General features: G+C 36.6%; 1 protein-coding gene across 1 annotated transcript in view; it reads left to right on the top strand.

Annotated features, from left to right (window-relative positions):
* The first annotated feature begins 21,793 nt into the window (after positions 1-21,793).
* LOC145247469 (uncharacterized) overlaps positions 21,794-22,204 on the top strand; it is a 57,006-nt gene continuing 56,595 nt past the window's right edge. The window contains exon 1 of the mRNA XM_080109263.1: positions 21,794-22,204. This exon is cut by the window's right edge and continues 38 nt beyond it. The gene's annotated coding sequence lies outside the window, so the exon portion shown is untranslated.

Raw genomic sequence — 22,204 nt, 5'->3', positions numbered from 1 at the left:
TTCCAGCTATACCATAGCTAGAGATCTTATGAAGTAACCCTTTATGCCATACCCCATCAAAGGCCTTAGATATGTCAAGAGCAATTGCCCTAGAAAGGTTGCCTCTGTCGAGAGATTTGCTAAGCTTGTCAAAACATTGAGCTTCTCCTGGGCGAGAGCCATCCATTACAATTGATGCCAGATGGGGATCAGAGCGTTGATGGTGTAAAAATAGGAGCTTGGTTTTAGATGCATAAAAGGTAACCAGCCACCTCTTCCCCCACTGAACTACACGCTCGAGATCAGAGGAGAGAGAATCAGAGAGAACTTTGTCATTTACAGTCTTTGATGTGTTGCCGTAGATGGTCGTATCATCAGCATAGATGTCAACGAATGATTTAAGTATGTGTTTAGGATTTCGAGTCCATTAGGGAACGAACTCACACACATACTAGCACACAAAGTTTATTGTATGTAATATACTAGCCTCGGTGCCCGGCGTTGCCCGGGTATTTGGAAGCGTGTGTTGAGCAAAAAAAAAAGTGGTAGGAGGCAAGCAGGCTCGAACCAGTAACGCGAAGGCGGAAAAGAAAGTGAAAGAAAATCTGAAGTCTTACCGCTACTCCATGATACGACCGGAAGTCTAAAGCGTTCAAATTTATCGTAGTCAATCAAAAACAAAAGATAGCTCGCAGAAATTGCATTGCTTTTAAACCTTCCACAAAAGCAAATTATACACGAGGTCGTTTTTAATGTGGGGGGGGGCAGCTTCGTCCGGGGACGAATTAATCTCGTATGTAGAGGGGGCCAATATAAATCTACATTTTTTTTTCTTATTCCTGCTTTCATAATCATTATGAAGCTTCACAGACTTTCGTCGATTGTTAAAAACTTTTTCATGAAAAAACGATTCAATTCATATTTGTAGTTTCTTTTAATGCATTAACCAGCAACATTTATTGTATATTTTGCAAACCTGTTTTATCTGGCGAAGAGAATTATATTTTTCGAAACTCCACGGAATAAAGTCTTTAAAGTTTATCTGTACTCCTTGAAGGATAATTAAACATTCTGTATACCTTCTTTATAGGTTTTTAATGTTTTTATACTAGCAGATACTGGCAGTATCCAAATAAATAGTAATTGTCTCCGTATAAGGTGTTTCCCCTGCATTGACCAAGGGCCAATTACAGAACAGATACTACCCGGCCCAAAGGTCAGGTGTTTGCGTTCGAGTAGTTTCGCTTTATTTATATGAAAAAGACAAACAAACACTGGAGACGACGGCATAGTGGGATTTTTTTCGATCCAAAAGAAAAAAAGGGGGAAAGAAAAGATGTCCGTTTGCAAATGCTAGATATTACAATCTGGGAAGTATGCGAAAACTTCTCGCAGAATCTAACCGACACGAGAAACCCGATGCAAAAAGCCTTTTGTGGCCATACACAAACGCTCGTGCCCATTTTGCCCTTTATATGATTGATAGATAGATAGATAGATAGATAGATAGATAGATAGATAGATTTTTAATGTTTTATACAGACAATGTGTTTGTTAAAATAAATAAAATTTATTTTAATCTGAGCTTATGAAATTAAAATGTCCTTGTCAAAGTAAAATGATTTTTCTTTTCTTTTTTTCCAGTGTCCGATATTAAAATTAAAGAAATAACAGTCGGGTTTATGTCTTGTCGCCGCTACACCGGTGAGAATCAATTAAAAGAAAATGTAGATATTTTATAAAAACGTTATTTACCAACATTCGGACGTTTCGTTATGTTACATGCACCTGCTGCCCCCAACGAGGCAAAAATAGGGGACACCAATTTTCACGTCTTCTCTGCTTGAAGAGTTACAGAGAATTATCTCTCCCTCCCTCTAGTCTCATAGAGCCTATACATAAGGAAAAGTCAATCGGTCTCTTGTTTATTTTTTTTATATACTAGGTATATCCTTAATTCATTTCACCAATTATTTTGCGTAAATATCAGTCAGTGATCTTCTAAACAACTATATTTCAAATCAAGTAAATATCCTATCTATATATTTTTTTTCTATATTAAATGATATTGAAGACTTGGTAGGAGGAGGTTGCCCTCCTAGTTTCGAAGCTCTCCTTATGCAAGTCATTACAAAACGCATTTTATTTAATGAATTATATTTTTTACATAAGTGTCAGATGTGTTTTAATTGGCTAATCAACACACATTTTGCCGTTCATTTATTTATATATCAACAATTTTATAGAAATGCAAAATATGCTTTGAAAGACCAAAGTTTGCTGAAAAGTTTAAAAGTTCTTGCATGAGAAATAGACAAAGTTCCTTTCAAAATTTCGTTGTGTGTGTGTGTGTGTGTGTGTGTGTGTGTGTGTGTGTGTGTGTGTGTGTGTGTGTGTGTGTGTTAAGGATTTACCTTCTGGGTGACATGTGTTTATTATAAATCAGGTATGCTTAAGAGCCTGATACCTGATCTATAATGAACGTCTCTCATTCCAGCCTTCTGTTATGGGCATCGCAATGTGTGTGTGTGTGTGTGTGTGTGTGTGTGTGTGTGTGTGTGTGTGTGTGTGTGTGTGTGTGTGTGAAACGGCACTAACCCTATTTGGGTGTAATCGGCTTCCTCCAAAGGATGAAGGTTCATGGGAGTATAAGATTCACAAACGATCCCCAGTTGCATGTATATCCCCCTTAGAGGAGATGACGACGTTAGGTTTTTTGTAATTCTTGCAGGGAAGTGCCGACGTCCTCCTACATACAGCGTCTGGAATTCCTAAATTAGTCACCCATTTTAGTAATGGCTAGACTCAACGTTGCTTAACTTCGGTGATCTGACGGCAACCGGCGTGTCAACGTGATTATGCCATATATTCACGGTGTCCAGGAAGAACTCTGAATTTCTGTTCATTAAGCCACTTCCTTGCAGGCTTGTAGAATTTCACGTTAGATTACTACATTCGCATGTAAGTGTTACTTTTTGTGGTCTTCACATATTTCCATCGGTTAAAAATTCTTTTGATCAAACACCTTCATGCTAAAAGCTGATAGTTTTAGCAATTGACGAAGAGGGCGTATCAAAGGGAATTGGAGAAAGTGTTATATAGTTGGGAACACAGGAGAAATTATGTATTATTTATCTATATATCAATCTCGTTATCTATCTTTGTATCTGTTTATCTATCGATCTATCTTATCTAACTGGCAAGGTGAGTAAGAGATGAGATGTGAAGCTGTGTTTATATATATATTATTAAAAGCATGTCCATATCAGATCAAACTCGGTGACCGATCGAGTTGCCCCGGAAGCGTATCTGAATAACTGATCGAAAGTACGTGTTGTTGTCACGTGTTCCAGTTAGCTTAGAACATATATGAGTTGGATTGAGGACGACAACAGAAGAAGATGATCTGAAAGGGGGTCTCCTCTCGAGGGAGGAGCGTCTCAGACGTGGGACGTATAAGAGCTAACCACCCATGCAAATATCATCGATCACTCCTCTGTTGAACGTCATGCCTGGGAGTGAATAAACTATATACAAATACACACCGTCTTCGTATCTGTTGAAACGTCTTCATCTACACGAAACCCTTCTTCCCATGAATTGCTGAAAATCTTCCAGAGACGGACAGCAGCAGAACCAGGTATGTCGTCGAATAAATGTGTTTATGTTATATGTCCACACACACACACACACACACACACACACACACACACACACACACACACACACACACACAAGTTAATTATATACTAAAAAAATGTTAAGAACACACACCTAGATGATTACGGAACATAAATAGACTGTAACACGATAACTTAAAGTTCAGATAGTTAAGAAGCAACTATATAGACATTTAGTAACACGACACACAATCACACGATGTATATATGAACATCACCCCACAACGTAACAAAACAGCGTATCAAAACGGATTGGAGAAAGAAAGAGGATAAACTATCAGAAAGATTTGAGTTTTAGCACTCATCCGAATCGCATTTCAACGTAAAAGTCCGACGATTAAAGAAGTGAAAAGGAAAGGAGAAGGAAGAGTGAGCCGAACGAACAAAGAAAGAAAAGAGGCAGCTTATTGCGCTCGGTCGTTTCGTCTCGCACATCGATTTCTAGTGGATCACATTCACTTGTATCAACTCTAACCCTAACCCTAACCCTAACCTTAACCATAATCCTAGTTTGTTTCGTTGTATACAAAGATTACCTCGAAAGGGGCTAATAGGAATTTTGTACTTACGTAGAATAAAGACTGTGCTATCGTCGGAATTTTCCGGACAATTTATGTAAAATACAGAAAAGGCTGCCGAAACGCTGGGCCAATGAAATCGTAGCCGCCAATGCTATGTAAAAAAAAATATAATTGCTATCATCGTTTTTTTATTAAAAAAAATTATCTATATTCGAACAAAATTAAATCAATAAAAACGATATAAAAATAATAAACTAAAACTGTTTCATATAAGTTGTTTGTTATTAAAAATATAAATATTTATTCATGAATTTCCCCTCGTGATGAGCGTTTTTTCTTAATTTGAATTTGAATAAAAATTGTCCGATAATTATTCGTTTTTTTTTTTTCGTAACAATAAAAAGAATATCACTTTTATTTTTTTTATAATTAATTTTCTTTTATTGAATTATCTCCGTAATAACAGAAATTATATATTTTTCGTTTAAAAAATTCGCCAGAGTTTGTGCGAAAAGAAAAAAAAATCACGAAACTTTCACTCCACACCTTCCGACGTTTTACGTAAATTGGCCGAAAAATTCCGATCATAACACGGTCCTTATTCTGCATAAGTATCATTTTCCTTCAGAACGAAGGGCACACTGCATATGCAATGGAAGTTTCAGTAGATAGCGTGAAAGCGTCAGCTTCCATCGTTACTTAACGCGCAACTATTCTGTTCTTTTTTCAGAATTCCACCTTATTTTTTTGTAAATTCAAAAAATAAATAAATAAATCTTTATGTACATACAAGTCACTGACCGAAGATGTCATATTCCAAAAATCACATAAATTGATCAAGTTTTATTTTGAACTAAGAAAATCAGATTTTGTGAGTATTTAAAAGTAACTGTCCCGTTCGCCATTATGAAAAAATGTCAAGAAACAAAGGAAGATAACTCAATAATAATTCAAACTTAGTAGATTTATGTTATAATGTCGACGAATTCCCATTAATCGCTTAAAATAATTTTCTTTATAAAAATAAAACTATTTGATCAATCTACGTGATTTTTTCTTTTTTTTTTTTTTTAAATATGACATTACCGTTCCGTGACGAGTATGTACATTGCCCAGAGGCCAGATCGATGCAGCTAATCAGCTGCATCGATCTAGCCTCTGGGCAATAATCAAAATGTAGTATCTGTTCAGTGCTACGCTAAGTTAATTTGTCCTTGGCCAATATAGGGGAAACCCTTCTATGCTAAGACAAATTTAATTTTTGCCGCAACTCAGAGTGTCCTATTTTGGGGAGCTGGATATCCCCCATATTAAAAACGACCTTGTGTCACATTTTGTTTTCGTGAAGAAGCAATTAAATAGCAATACATCATAAAGATTTTTCTGTAGTTTTCTTTTTATATTTAGGTTGAATTCTAAACAAGAACTAACTATTTTATTTACCCCGAGGAATGGGAATCGGGCTGTGAAAGGGCTTGGCGGAAGAGAGACATAAATATGAAAGAATCCGGTAGATATCGATACAAGTATACACAACAAAGCTAAAAACGAAGGCAATTATGATTTGCCGTATTATCGACCCGGTTGATATTGCTATCGGAATCGGTGTGATTAATATAAGCTGGGAGGCGTGACCGTTGACAATGAAGTTTGGAGATGAAACCTGTTCCGCGTCTGCACAAGTTCGAAACTATTGCGAAATAGACGGTAAGGACTTCAAAGCAAAGTTTGGTGGGGGAAAAAACGAAAAGAGTAATTTGAAAGGAGAGAAAAAAAAGTAGAGCTTCAGAAAGATCGAAATATAGACTGCAGGTAGTGGCATAAGTGCGCTTTAGCTAACCGGAAGTGTTTTTTATTCTTTGGGAGAGTTATACTTGGGAAAATTGTAAGCCATGTTTAATTTCAGAAGAGTTTCCGATGGGTAGCTATTCTGTACAAGTCCTGGACATGAAGAGCTTTCAGTGGGTAACTGTTCTGTATAAGCCTTATATAACTTTATAATTTTGCAGGCAAAGAGCAAAAGATCTTTTTCGTGCCTGCACGAAAAAATATGTACTGGAATGCTAAAAGAGTAAATATTTTTATCGAGCAATTCTGGTTTCTGATTAGTTGCTAGCAAAATGTGGCTCCATTTGATTGGTCAGTTCCTATCGCCAGTGTCTATAAGTAGAACTTTCGGTGATCACACCCTCTTAATATATCAAAAATATTGCAACAGGAGACAATTCATAATTGGGAGGCATGACAACAAGATGCAGACTTGTATGGCAGATTGGGGCACTACGATAGCGGGCGAGTAGGGTAAATTAGGTAAATTTGCAATTTACACAACTTTGAGGAATTTAGAATATACAGTCTTGGGAATGTAAATAAATATAGAAATGAAATATTTGGAGCAAATGACGAAAAAGAAGAAACAATAACAATCAATAATAATAACACATTGTGATCAAAACAATCAAATCGACACACTGCTGTCAAAAACTCACTACTACTATCAAAACTAAACTCCAAAACTCGATGCTCTACTATCAAAACTCAATTTCAAACCCCGACATTCTACTATCAAAACTAAATATCAAATCTCGACGCTGTGTAGTCCAAACTCAACTCCAAAACTCGACTTTCTGTTATCAAAACTCAACTCCAAAACTCGACTTTCTGCTATCAAAACTCAACTCCAAAATTCGGCACTCTACTATCAAACCTCAACTACAGAACACGATATACTACTGACTCTCTTACCACTTGCTACTCTGACATCCAAATCCAAAATCAACCCAGTCTCTGAAAAGTAAGGTTTTTTATATCCAACCGAAAGCATCTCATTAGCATATTAGGTGACAATATCGCAAGCATATGATGAGAAAAGGCGACCATTGTTTTCCTCTTTTTCTTCATTCTTTTTGTCTGCACAGAACACTACAGGCTGCAGAAAAACAGGTTTGTACCAATTTTTAAGCGTTTAATCACAGAAGAGCAACTTGCTTTTACTTTGGTAGCATTTCAGATCATACAATCATACAATCGTTGACTAGACATCCTGATCGTGGCCACCTTTACGTGAAGATACACAGCTAAGAAAAAAAAGACTCTCAGAAGGAGGTACTTATTTACTTAAATTCATTTCAATTCATAGGCCCTCCGGAGAAAGTATTCTATGATGAAGCCACACATATCTGCAGATACAGAAAGGAGAAAGTCATTAAAGCAAGCAAGCAAGCAAGCAAGCGTTTTTATATGAAAACAAACATGAAAGGGCTGCTCTCAATGGAGATATGAATATATGAAGCGAAGCAAAAAACGAAGGCAATCATGATTAACCGTGTTATCGATCCAATCGGTATTGTTGTCGGAATCGATGTGATTAATAAGCTGAATGGTGTAACCGTTAAAAATCGTAGACGATGAAGTTTGGAGATGAAAACTGGGTGATTTTTCAGAATAACTAACAAAGCAAAAAAAAAAAGGGTGAAAAATATATACACAACAAATGAATGTTACCAAAGGCAAGATAAGTTACTATTTTACCTCCCTGAATAAATTTTTTGTGCGTTTGTGTGTGTGTGTGTGTGTGTGTGCTTAAACCCCTTTCCCTCAGAAAGTCTCTCTTTGCTCTATAGTTATTTTCATGGCAAGTGCTCGACTGAGCTCCAATCTATGATCCCTCCTTGCCAAACTTTCACAAAAAACACTCGACTAGCTATGATAACTATATACGATTTCCCGCACTCTATCTGTGCTTGAATCTAAACACAGATTCCATGAACAGAGCTTCTTTCCTAGAACTACCCGCCCGTGGAACATTGTTTCTGCTGGCGTGCTTCCCGGTTGGCTACAATATGGTAGACTTCAAGTCCAATGTAAACAAATTCTTGTTGAGGCGTCACCTTAAATAATCCAATTCTACCCAATTTACGCCATTAACGACTACTACACTATCACCAAACATTCATTAATTCTTATCCTCGAGTGGTCTTCGGGTCTTGATAAGTGGAAATTTCTACTAAAGGTGGTATAAAACCTTACGAGATGAAACAAAAGCCAAGAAACAAGAACCAGCCGAACAGCTACGTACCCTAAAAATACAACCTAATATAGTGATATGAGAGAAAAGGGAGAAAGGGGCAACCATAGTAGAAGTCCGTGCCCCCAATGATGCTAGACTGAACAGAGCTGAGATGGAAAAGATAACGAAAGACCAAGGTATTATGTACGGCATGAAAAGAAATTGGAATCTTAGGAAGATCGCCATCATTCCTAGTAATTATAGGAGCAGCCGGGCTCGTAAGGAAGAATTTCAAAAACTACTTTACAAATATACCCGGTGAACCAAGTGCAACAAAAATTCAAACAATTGAACTTAAAGACACAGTTAGAATCTTAAAACGCTTTCTTGGTTGGAATGTATGACAAGGAGGAGAACGAAGCATGAGAAGCGATAAATTTATGCAATTAATTTTTTTTTTTAATTTTTAGATATTCATCCGAGGCAACATCAATAAAAAAAAATACCAACTTTGTGGGTAATTGTTTTGCTGGTGCTACCAGATCAGGCTGTCTGAAGATATTGGCTTCCTGAAACGAAATGCACCTAACATTGATGCTTTTTGTTTTGTTTTTTTTTCTTCCTTTTGCAGAACTTAATTATGTTTCTGCAAAACCAAAAGCAAAAACAACAACCCACCTTTCCCCCTTTTCTTTCTTCCCATTTCCCCGTTCTTTTTCTATCTCCCCAACTTCCCGACTGGTTTCCTAACTTAAAATCTGCCAAACATTAATACTGTAACCCTTTTTTCCTCTCCCATTACAAAACTTAATTATGTTCTGCAGGGCAGGGAAGAAAAACAATAAAATCCACAATAAAACAACCAAACTAAACACTACAAACTAGCGATTGAAGATTCAAAGAGTTTGAAGAATAAAAACTTCTACAAAATAACTGAATGCAACATGGATACTTATTACAAAATGGATTCAGCATTAAAAAACCCAAAAAGGGTTGATATGCCGTAAAACAAAACAAACCAACAAACCAAACTAACCACTTTTCAGTGTTAGCCAGACATACAAACATAGAGCTATCAAACCTGACATATTGATATAGTACAAGGAGAAAGAAGCAACCTTAGTAGAAGTTAGTGTCCCCAATGAGGCTTGGTTAAACAGAGCTGAGAGGAAAAAAATAATGAAATACCAAGGTCTTATGTATGACATGAAAAGAAATTGGAATCTTAGGAATATCTCTATTATTCCAGTAATTATAGGAGCAACCAGATTCATGAAAAAGAATTCCAAAAACAACCTGGTTAATATACCCAGTGAACCAAGTGCAAGAGAGATTCAAACAATTGCACTTAAAGAGATCTCCTCTCGATTAGAATGTATGAGATAGTGGATGAATATCTCGTATCCGGTAGGATGTCTCATACCCGACTAAACAAAAATGATAAGGAAAGAGGTAGGGTAGGATCTGTTCCGTAGTCAGAATAACCTCCTGCCAGGTATTATCTTTTTTTTCTTGGGATGGGAGAACTCGTGTGGTATATGGTTATTTGTCATGATACCATCTTCCCACGAATTACCTCCTCCTTTTTTGGAGGAAGGCATGTGTTCATCATAATATTATTCTTCCAGGAATTAACTTCTCTTTTGGAGGGGAAAGGGGTAATGTAGAATATATAGAAGATAGTGTTCCCAATGAGGCTTGGTTAAACAGAGCTGAGAGGAAAAAAATAACGAAATACCAAGGTCTTATGTATGACATGAAAAGAAACTGGAATTTTAGGAAGATCTCCATAATTCTAGTGGTTATAGGAGCAAAAACGAACAACATTATTTTTAAAACGAACGATTATTTAGTTCATCTGAGAAAAAAACAGACCATGTCTTAAGAAAAATAAATGAAGCGTGCATAGTCCCCCATAAGTGCACAGTGATCGAGGCATAAAAAATAACTAAGTTGAGCATCTGTTCTCCCCACTCCCCATTTAGCCCCAAAAGTAACCAGGGGACGCCAAATCCTAGTGAAAATGAGCAAGCGGTGCAGTTTTAGGCTTAACATATGTAAATTTAAGTTCTCCACCATGCAAAAAAGAAATCATTAAGTTTATCTTTCCCCCCTCTTCATTTAGCCCCAAAAGTTCTCAAGGTCTTAACATATTTAAATTTGAATTCAGCACCATGCAAAACTGCTAAATAGACAGACACAGAAAATTTTGGACAAATATAATAAAATAGTCTAAAAAATGGAGTGTTTTTATTAGCCCTAAAAGAGCCCCGGGGGCACACTCAAGAGTTATCGCGAAGTATAGACAAACAAAACTATATAAAAATTAGTTACAACTTTTCAGAAAGTTTTATGAAAATCCAAGGCATCACTTTTTTTTAATAACCGCAAAAGTGTCAATTTAAGCCATTTTAACCTGAAAGGCACCTCTAGGAGTGCAACCGGAGTTTTCCCAGAAAATCCGTTCTGTTGCATTTTTACTCATATTATGTTTAATGTTTGTGCAAAATTTCAAAATATTCCAAGGCGTAGTTATTGAGAAAAATACGGACGAACGGACGAACGGACAAGGGTGAATTTACAGGTCCACCCTCCTTTTGTCGGAGGACCAATAAAAGCAAATTAAATTAATTATATAATGTTAATATAAACAATATTACAAGAGCCAAATTTCAACCATTAAATATTAAAACATTTCAACCATTAAATATTAAAATATTTCAACCATTAAATATTAAAAAATTACAAAAATACGGTTTGTTTTATAATCCACAAAGATTCGAAAAAAATGGTCCTAAAACAAATATATAACAAATAAATGTTACCAAAGGCAAGATAAGTTACTCTTCTACCTAACTGAATACGGTTAAGTGTTTTTATTTAATGTAAAATGTTTATGCTGTTCGAAAACCAAGTAGTGTCGAGCATAACATAAGCACAAGAAATAAATGGACGCGTGATATCTCTTATATTTTTGAAGTCACTACAATGAGTTAAAAAATTAGAAATTATACAAAATAATGTTAGAAACCCCATCCAATAAATGTCACAAGAAAATTTATTAGTTAGGTTTCTAACAGTATTTTGTATATTTTTAAGTCATTGTTTAGACTTGATTTGCCGTAATTGTGAATGTTTGTAAAATACAGCATCATATAGAAATCAAGTATTAATCCAATGAAGGAGCCCCTTGAATACTGGAAATTTCTACTAAATAATATGAAACAAAAAAGTAAGATTCCGTTGCGGCATGGTCATTATACAATAACTGATCGTAAGTACGTGTTGTTGTCACGTGTTCCAGTTAGCTGAGAAAATAGATGAGTTGGATTCAGGACGACAACAGAAGAAGATGATCTGAAACGGGGGTCTCCTCTCGAAGGATGAGCGTCTCAGGCATGAGACGTATAAGAGCTAACCACCCAAGCAAATATCGTCGATCACTTCTCTGTTGGACGTCATGCCTGGGAGTGAATAAACTATATACAAATACACACCGTCTTGGTGTCTCTGTTGAAACGCCTTCATTTACACAAAATCATTCTTCCCAAGATTGACTGAATATCTTCCAGGGACTGACAGCAGCAGAACCAGGTATGTCGTCGAATAAATGTGTTTATGTTATATGTCCCCCCACACACACATACACACACACATTCAAAGAGTTAATTATAGACTAAGAAAATGTTAAGAACACATACCTAGACGATCACGAAACACAAATAAACTGCAACACGATGACCTATTGTGATACTATGGTGTGCGTAAATATCCCTCACTAGACCACCTGTACATAGTTGAATATTGAATGCAGTAGTAAATCCTGAGAACATATACCAAATGGAAAATTTTTAAATAAATCATACACCATCCACTATGACTATACAATTTTTACAGCTACGCAACTAGAAAACAGAGCTTAGCAGAGCTGAGATAGAGAAGATAATGAAAAAGAAACTGGAATCTTGGGAAGATCTCTATCATTCTCTAATTATAGGAGCAACGGAATAATGAAAAAGAATTTCAAAAACTACCTGATGAATATACCTAGTAAACCAAGTGCAAGTGTAATACAAACAATTGCATTTAAAGGGGCGGTTAGAATGTTAAAAAAAAGGATCCGTCAGAATGAATGTCTGAAATAGTGGATGGATGTCTGGCATTCGGTAGGATGCCACATCTCCGGCATAAACAAAATAAGATTTTTTTAAGTGAGAACTTGAATGTCTACTAGACACTGTACTCGAGTATTAAGAATATATCAACTTTATAGGTATTTGTTTTGTATTTTTTAGCTGGACATGCAGACATACGGAGAACTTGATTGACACTATCCTCGGGTGTCTAAGGTCTGTAGACGAACTTGCAATAAGCACAGTAGCAGGAGTGAATTCTCGCGGCTCGAGATTTGAAATCCATTTTCTGCCTAGATTGCCTAATCACAAGCCAGCTGCCAGTCATGTGAACGAGTATATAAAACCTGAAACCAGCAACGCTCCTCCTCTTTTTCTCCCTGCTGGCTGGCAGAAAATACCGCCTTAGTGCTTTGGCCACAGGCTAAAGTAAGTATTACAAGCTAACATGGCTATCATCGAAACTTGCTTCCACGTGTGCTTCACACACGTACTCTTTCCTACCACGAGACGCAAACCTTTTGCCCTGTCTCTATTATCGGACACACGCTCCTACAACACGTATACACTGAACACTTTTCTCTCTCTTTCTATAGGCTTGTCGGATATCTAATCTACATCGCAGGACTCTTTAATCATTTGTACACACCACGTGGTACACACACGAACTTTGTTTACAAGCTACAGGATTACTCACGTCGATACATAGACTAGACGTACACTGAATACATTTCCTTTTTTTCTCTCTCCTTTAACCGGCTTAGCTTATCTACATCACAGAACTGTCTAATTCTCTATTCCGACTATTACTGACTACAACATGTGTAAACTGAGCTATTCTCTCCGTCAACAAGCCGGTATAATATTCATACTATTCTTAAACACAGGAATACTTCCAGATACTAACCTGTTTCTCTCTTGTACACACTACTAACGAGGATGACAAATAAAGTTGCTTTTAAATGTTAAAATAAGATGCTCTTTTCTTGTCTTCATATTTAACTAAAGCTCTCTCTGTAAAGGGGGTTGGCAGGACAAGATGGCATAAGGATACGTCACGCTACAAGTAAACCCGGATTAAATATTAAGAAAACATAGTATCAACAGCCCAAATAAGATCCCCTCGATATTGCTAAAACACACTTGCATATACAAGGAATGGTGCGAGGTGATATTGTATATAGGTGATGTTGAGGTATATACATATACTATAAGAGTTAACTGATTAATTAGTAAAAATTAATATACTATAACAGAGTTAACTGATTCATTAGTAAAAGGTAAATTTATGTTTTTATTTACTTCTTTACTAACTCAACATTTGAGAAATTTAATGGAACAATCGAATGACTGTTGAGTAGGTGACGGACAACACCGGAAATATTGAAGCCGAGCAAAACTAGTTGTAAATTGGATTGCTGGCGATGACGTCAACCCTACATTACGATCGAAGAATTGAGATCAGAAAACAATATTTTAACTGGATTGGAATTACTAAAAGAATTTCAAATCGGAGGTCAAACTAAGAGAACAATTAAATCCCGATCAAGGAATGCGAGGTGATGTGAATGTAAATATAAGTCAAAACAAAGACAATCAGACAGAGAAGAGGGAGAAGCCAGAGAGAAGCCAGCGACACACTTCTGCCATTGTCCGATCGGCTGCCACACACCACCACCCATACTGATCCGAACTCTCTCGCTTGCCAGAATTTCATCTGTAAAAGAAATAAAACTTTGTTGATTTAACAAGTTTTTGTTTTATTACAAAAACTATGATAAAAAAGTGTATATACTATGGCACGCATTTCATAAAATGCGTCTATAAAATAGACGCACTTTATAACGTGTTCACGTATCTCGTATAGAAATCAAGTGTCCATTGATTTCTGCGAATTTCGATTGAAATAAAATGAAAAAAAAATAATGAAATGTCTTGTAAGACATCTATTGCCTAGATCAGAGCTCTCCAAAGCTTTCGAACGGATGAGGCTATATAGTTGACTTTTTAGAACTACGCGGGGCAAAATAAAAAGAATGACCTGGACATGTTTTATACTGTTTTGTTTTGCTTTTAAGTGAAACTGGTTCTCCAAAACCTCATTCTTTTTATTATTGTTGCACTATTTTCACACATTTCCATATTTAAAAGAATTTCTAAATATTTTAACGTTTTCCATGTATGCTCCATTGTTCGGATCAAAGATTTTAGCGGACCGGATTTGGCCCACGGGCCACACTTTCCAGAGCCCTGGTCGAGATAAAAGACCCTTTTGACAAATAATCATAACACTGCTAACCACAAAGTGTGTAGGTACTTCCGCTTTAAGATCTGCGGATATATACAACGGCTGAATGCGTCTACCTTTCACGCGTCAAACAAAACGCGGAAAGTGTTCCATGGTGCAAACACGTAAAGAAGAAACCCATTAAAGCAAACATTTTTATACTAACAAAAAAAACATAAAAGGATTGCTCTCAATGGAGATACGATTATATGGAGTAAAGATTTAAAAAAAAAAAAAAAAAAAACGTAAGCAATCACCATTGACAATATTATCGACCCGATCGATGTTGTCGGAATCGATGCGGCTAATAAGCAGGGAGCTGTGATTGTTAAAAAATTGCAAAGGTAAAGTTACGGTTGTGTTATATATTGCGTAGCGCACAGATAAAAGGGACATACCTTGCGTTTATGATTCCCCTTTGCTCGCCGACAGCCGATGCTCGACTCGAATACTGTAAAAAAGCCTTCCATGCAAAGAAACACCATACTATAAATATAGCTTTTATTCCAGTTCCGTGGAGCTCGGAGTCGCAATGCTATTTTAATAGATACCATATCGGCCATAACACTCTCTTGGCTTCCTAGGATGTGAAGTTGATGATCTCTCTAAGCGAATCTTTTGATAACTAAAACTCAACCCTTCTCTTCGATTTCGTCGTTCCTAATATATCAAAATATTTCTCCGTTCCCAGAATCTCATTACGTCATCAATTTTGTTTGCAACAGTTTAACTCTTGTTTCTCTTTTAACCTATCCGTTCTGCTAGATCTACAGCAGATGTGCTTACAGTTATATCCCATAGGATTAGCGAATCTCTCGACAGAGACAACCTTTCTAGGACAATTGCTCTTGACATATCAAAGGCCTTTGATAGGGTATGGCATAAAGGTTTACTTCACAAGATTTCCAGCTATGGTATAGCTGGAAATGTCTTCTCAATTATTAAATCATTTCTCTCTGATAGGTTCATAAGAGTAGTAGTTGATGGGCAAAAATCAGAAGCTCACAGTATAAATGCTGGAGTCCCTCAGGGATCCATCCTGGGCCCAACTCTTTTCCTGATCTACATTAATGATCTTCCAAATCACATGCTTAAATCGTTCGTAGACATTTATGCTGACGACACTACCATCTATGGTAGCACATCTAAGACAGTAAACGACCAAGTTCTCTCCGATTCTCTCTCCTCTGATCTTGATCACGTTGTACAATGGGGAAAGGAGTGGCTGGTTACTTTTAATGCATCTAAAACCAAGCTTCTATCTTTACATCATCAACGTTCTGATCCCCGTCTGGCATCAATTAAAATGAATGGCTCTCGTCTTAGGGAGGCCTCAAGTTTTGACAGGCTTCTGGGCTTGACCTTTACTCCTGATCTTAAATGGAATACGTACATCAAATCTGTTGCCAAAGCCGCTGGAAAAATGGTCGGATCCTTCTATCGATCCAGAAGATATCTCACTGCTGATGCAATTCTCTATCTATATAAGAGCCAGATACGTCCAAGGATGGAATACTGTTGCCACATATGGGCAGGAGCTGCTAGAAAAGACTTGTCCTGCCTTGATAGGGTTAAAAATAGACTTCGTGGCATGGTGAGAGATGTCCTTTTCTCTTCGCTGCAACCTCTATCTCACAGAAGAGATGTTGCGAGTTTGGCTCTGATGTATCGTTATTTTCATGGAAAGTGTTCGACTGAGCTTCAATCTATGGTCGCCCCTCGCCAAACTTTCACAAGAAACACTCGACTAGCTGAAAACACTATCAATAATTCTCCCCACTCTTTATCTGTGCCTAAACCTAAACATAGATTCCACGATCAAAGCTTCTTTCTTAGAATTGCACGCCTGTGGAATTGTCTTCCGTTTTCCTGCTTTCCAGCTGTCTATAATATGGTTGTCTTCAAGTCCAACGTGAACAAGTTTCTGATGAGCCGTTCCACTTAAGTTAACAAATTTACCGAACTTCCATTACTATCGATTGCTATATTGACTTTTTGACTACTGTACACTCTTTAACCCTTATCCTTGAGTTGCCTATCGGCCTTGATAAGTGGTGACGCCTATGTAAAAAAAGAATTCTGTTATCGTAAATATTTTCCATTATTTGTTTCAACTATTTAACCTGTCAGATATTTCACTTCTATCGTCTGACTCGGCCATGCATACTGTATAGCTAAACTAACTAACGTACTCAACTCTTCCAAGTGTAGGGTCCCGGCTTCTGCCAGCTGTGTCCTTGGATCTCTCAGTTGACGAACAGTGTTAACGCGACTTATGTATTTCGGTTTATTTTTGAAAGTCTGCCATACGACTTATACAAAAACAAAAACGAGTAACATTTGTAGTCATAAAAGAAAAATAAAAGAATATCTATTATTTGCTTTTATGTGGAGTTATGTTATTTTGTTTGGATAATTTATTTTTTGCACGGCTGAACCCAAATTCCAGTGAAGACCAATGTTTGCTGCTAGTGTTGGGACGATTAATCGGCATAAGAATCGGGAATTGGAAAAATCGGAGCTTTTTGGGGTATTGGAATCGGTATCGGAATCGGAAAAAATTTGAGCCTATTTTCCGATGCTAAACCAGATTCTTTAAATTATTTCTTTTTTTTTAATAGATTTTGGTTTAAAAAAAACATCTTCCACTGCTTGTAGTAATAATAAAATAATAAATATTTATTGATTTAAACTTCCAGTAAGACTAAAATCTCTTGATCACTACATCAATGTGTTTTTACGTTTGATGAAATATAGGCACATTTAATGTGTGTTTGTTTACTGTAATCGGAACAAAATACCATTTTTATAGTTAAATATTTAGAGATTTATAATCGGAATCGGGAAAAATATTGAAATCGTCACCTCACTAGTTGCTGACAACGAGAAATCAATGGTAAGCGGCTGTTGTGATAACTCAAATTCTTTTGCAAATGGTTATCGAAAGAGGTGGAGAATACTGAAATCTAGGAAGACTTGTTGTCACTCAGACTCCAGAAAACAGCACAAGCTTTCCTCAAAGAGAAATCTTTGATGATGGTTTGAATGACTGCTCCCAGTGAGTAAATAATAATACCAAATGATCATCAGCGTCAGAGACGATGGTTAAGTGTTTAACGACATGAATTGACAACCTGGGCGTGTTAATTTTGAATCCAGTTCGTTTTATTAAAACGATTTCACTTTGAGATGTTGGCAACCTGTTTAGATGGAGAATTCATTTTTTACGGGGCTGACTGGATTGAATAACAACTTTGGACCGGCACAACGAGCGGGACGATACTGACCTGTTTAGTGAACGCACAATGGAGTGGTTTTATTTTATTTTATTTTTCTTTTTTTTTTAGTTAGGGGTTACCCCTTATCAAGACTCGGATGCCACGCCAAGATAAGGATTAATAAATGTTAGATAAATGATGACACAACATGATCAGTAATGGTGGAACTTGAGTAGGCCATAATTATTTGAGAAGGCGGATGAACAAGAACTTATTTATATTATACTTGAAAACGACCATAATATAGTCAGCTCGGAAGCAGCCCCACAGTATTGTGTTCCACAGACGGACAGTTCTAGGAAAGAAGCTCTGCCCATGGAATTTTCGTTTAGTTTTAGGCGCAAAAAAAAAGAGTGAGAGAAACTGTTAACCGCTGTTGTAGCTAGATGAGTGTTTATTGCGAACGTTTTACAGAGGTGATCATAGATTGGAGCTCAGACGAGCATCTACCATGAAAATAACGATATAGCAAAGGTAGACTCGCAACGTCTGTTCTGTGAGGAAGATAAAGTAGGAGAGGGCGAAAAGGTACTTGTCCACTAGATTTCGAAGACGGTTTCATACCCTTCAAGGCAGAAGAGGATACTCTTAAGAGCTCCTCCTTAGGTGTGGCAAGAGTATTCGATCTTAGGACGTATTTGACTCTTGTACAGATAGAGGATTGCCTTTGAAGTGAGATACTTTCTGGAGTGGTAGAATGATCCCACCATTTTTCTAGTGTTCATAGCAGTTTCTCGTTTGCCTTCCAGTTTAAAATCATCCTCTACAGCTGTCCCCCTGCCAGTGATAATAGCCACCGTGACTGCATAGATAACGACAGCAGCAGCAGCAACACTCCCATCCCCTAAAAGTCCAACTGTTCCTTTCTGTGAAGCGAGTAGCGTCTACTCAGCTAATAGGGCTCAGGGGAAAATCCAGAAGACAGTGGCATTAGGGTCCTTCGTCTTTTGGTCGTTTCTGCCTCTGCGTGTGCCAATTAAAGACGTGTCAGATACGGAATTGCACACCAATAGAGTGAAAGTGTCAACGTTACTTCTGCGCTATTTCTTTGTGTGTTCCGGTTCAAACCTTTCCCGACTTCGCATGCAACCGTTAAGACTAAGGAGGACTTCATGCAAACCAGACAAATCTGAGGCACGATCTTAGAATTATGCCTCGCTCAACAACAACAACAACAACAACAACAACAACAACGATAACAGCAACAGCAACAACGACGACAACGACAACAGCGACAACAATAACAACGACGAAAACAACAACAATAACGACAGCAACAACAGCAACAACGGTAACAACAACAACGATGATAAAAAATGCCAACAAAAACGACGACGAAGATAAGGGCAGCAACAACAACCACTACAACAACAACGATGACGATAACGACTACAACAATAACAATAACAACGACAACATCAACGATAACAACGATGACAACAACAACAATAACAACAAATGCAACGACAAAAACAAAATAACAACAAATACAACAACAACAACAACGACAACAACAACAACAACAAAACAATAACAATAAATACGACATCAACAACAACAGCAATAATAACAAATGCAACAACAACGACAAAAACAAAATAACAACAAATACCACAACCACGACAACAACAATGGCAACAACAACAACAAAAACGAAAACAACGACAACAACAACAACAACAAAAACAACAACAACAACAACAATAACGACAAATACGACAACAACAACAACAAAACAGTAACAATAAATACGACATCAACAACAACAGCAATGATAACAAATACAACAACAACGACAAAAACAAAATAACAACAAATACCACAACAACGACAACAATAACGACAACAACAACGACAACAATAACAACAAAAACGAAAACAACAATAACGACAAATACGACAACAACAACAAAACAATAACAATAAATACGATATCAACAACAACAACAATAACAACAAATACGATATCAACAACAACAACAATAACAACGAATGCAACAACAACAATAACAACAAATACGATAACAGCAACAGCAACAAATGACATTTCAAATTAATGTTCCAGACCGATAAAATGTTATTTTAAACTTAAGCATGTCAGACCAAAGAAAATGCTATTTCAAACTGAAGCATTACAGCTCGAAAAAATACAATTACATTAAGTGTTACGTACTAAAGTAAATGCTATTTCAAATGTAAATGTTTCGGACCACTGCAAATAAAATTTCAAATATGTGCATTGCAGACCAGTGAAAATTCTATTTTAAACAAAAAAGTTAGAGACAAGCGAAGGTGGTGGTAGTGGTGGTGGTGGTGGTGGTGTTGTTGTTGTTGTTGTTGTTGTTGTTGTTGTTGTTGTTTTCAAAATTAAGGATTACAGACAAGCGAAACAAATATTTCAATTTTAAGTATTACAAACCGACGAAAATTCTATTTCAAATTTTAGTGTAACAGACGGACGAAATTATAATTTGACATTTAATTGTAACAGACCAAGGAAAATTTTAAACATAAGTTGTTTCAGACTGTGAAAATTCTTTTTGAAATTTATGCATTATAGACCGACGAAAATTCTATTTCAAATTTAAGTATGACGAAAATACTATTTAACATTTAAGTGTTACAGATCAAGGAAAACGTTATTTCAAACTTAAGCGTTACAGATCAGCGAAATAAATATTTCAATCTTAAGTGTTACAGACGGACAAAAATTATATTTCAATTTTATATGTGACAGCCGGACGAAAATACTACTTGGCATTTAAGTGCTACGGATTAAGGAAAATGCTATTTCAAACTTAAGCATTACAGACAGACGAAATAAATATTTCAATCTTAAGTGTTACAGACCGACGAAAATTATATTTCAATTTTATATGTGACAGCCGGGCGAAAATACTACTTAAGATTTATGTGCTACGGATTAAGGAAAATGCTATTTCAAACTTAAGCGTTACAGACAGACGAAATAAATATTTCAATCTTAAGTGTTACAGACCGACGAAAATTATATTTCAATTTTATATGTGACAGCCGGACGAAAATACTACTTAAGATTTATGTGCTACGGATTAAGGAAAATGTTATTTCAAACTTAAGCGTTACAGAGAGATGAAATAAATATTTCAATCTTAAGTATTACAGATCGACGAAAATTCTATTTCAAAGTTAAGTGTGACAGACGGACGAAAATACTATTTGACATCTAAGTGTTTCAGGCCAAGGAAAATAGTATTTTATACTTCAGCGTTACCGACCGACAAAAATTGTATTTCGAATTTAAGTGTCATAGACTGATTTAAATTTTATTTCCTATCTAAGTGTTACGAGATGGTGACAATTCTATTTCAGATTTAAGTATACCAGGTGGACGTAATGTTATTTGATATCTAAGCGTTACGAACTAATCGAGCGACCGACATATAAAAGTCTGCTATTGAGATAATGGACACAGATAAAGATAATGTTCAATATGTTTACATAAATAACCTGCCCATTCATACATTAGGTACGTAAATATATTTGATGAGGATTTCGTATTGAATGAAAATGAGCTAGAAAAAAAAACTATGGAGGCCCACGCGGACCTAAATGAACAACGTTTCTCTTTTAAAATTGGACATTTTTCATTTTACAAAAGACGGAGTTTAAACATCAGAAAAAGCAAACAAACAAACAAACAAACAAACAAAAAACGGGAAAATCCGAGACAGACGCTATATTTGTGTTGCTCTAACACTGTCAATTACTCCTATGGAACCTGTTCTGTTCCAAGCGGGGGAGGAGGTGAGGAGTGGTGGGAGGAGAGGGAAGATGAAGTTGGAGATGATGGAGATGGAGTGGAGGCCTTGCCTTCGCTACAAAGGCAGGCTGCTGATGACATCACTAGCAGATGAAAAGATCGATATTGTGCGTTGGTTGCTATTGGGAGCGGTGCGCCTATTCTCCGCTCTTTCTCTACGAAGCGTGGGAGTCTCAGATATATTTTTCCTCTTCTCTCTTTTTTTTTTTTTTCTTGGGGAAAGGGAAGAATTAATTTCTATTCTGACGTCGCCGGTGGTGGACGGTCTCGTCGGCAACCCCCAACAAGCAGATGCCGTTTTCAGACGACATAAGACAGTAGCAGAAGATTATTAAGATCTGAGGAAAACGGACGGACCAGAAAAGACAAAAAAAAGGAAAAGAAAACAAAATTCCATCTTTAATAGTAGTAAACTGAACGATAATTTAAATACACACGCAACAGGCATTAATCAAACACGCACACACACATTAATTAATCAAAACGCAATCATATATTTATTTATTTATATATAT

Source organism: Euprymna scolopes, chromosome 25 (assembly GCF_053919585.1).
Source record: "Euprymna scolopes isolate OS-2025 chromosome 25, ASM5391958v1, whole genome shotgun sequence".
Taxonomy (NCBI): Eukaryota; Metazoa; Mollusca; class Cephalopoda; order Sepiida; family Sepiolidae; genus Euprymna; species Euprymna scolopes.
Note: the sequence above shows the minus strand (reverse complement) of the source record. Positions and strands in the feature narration are given on the sequence as shown.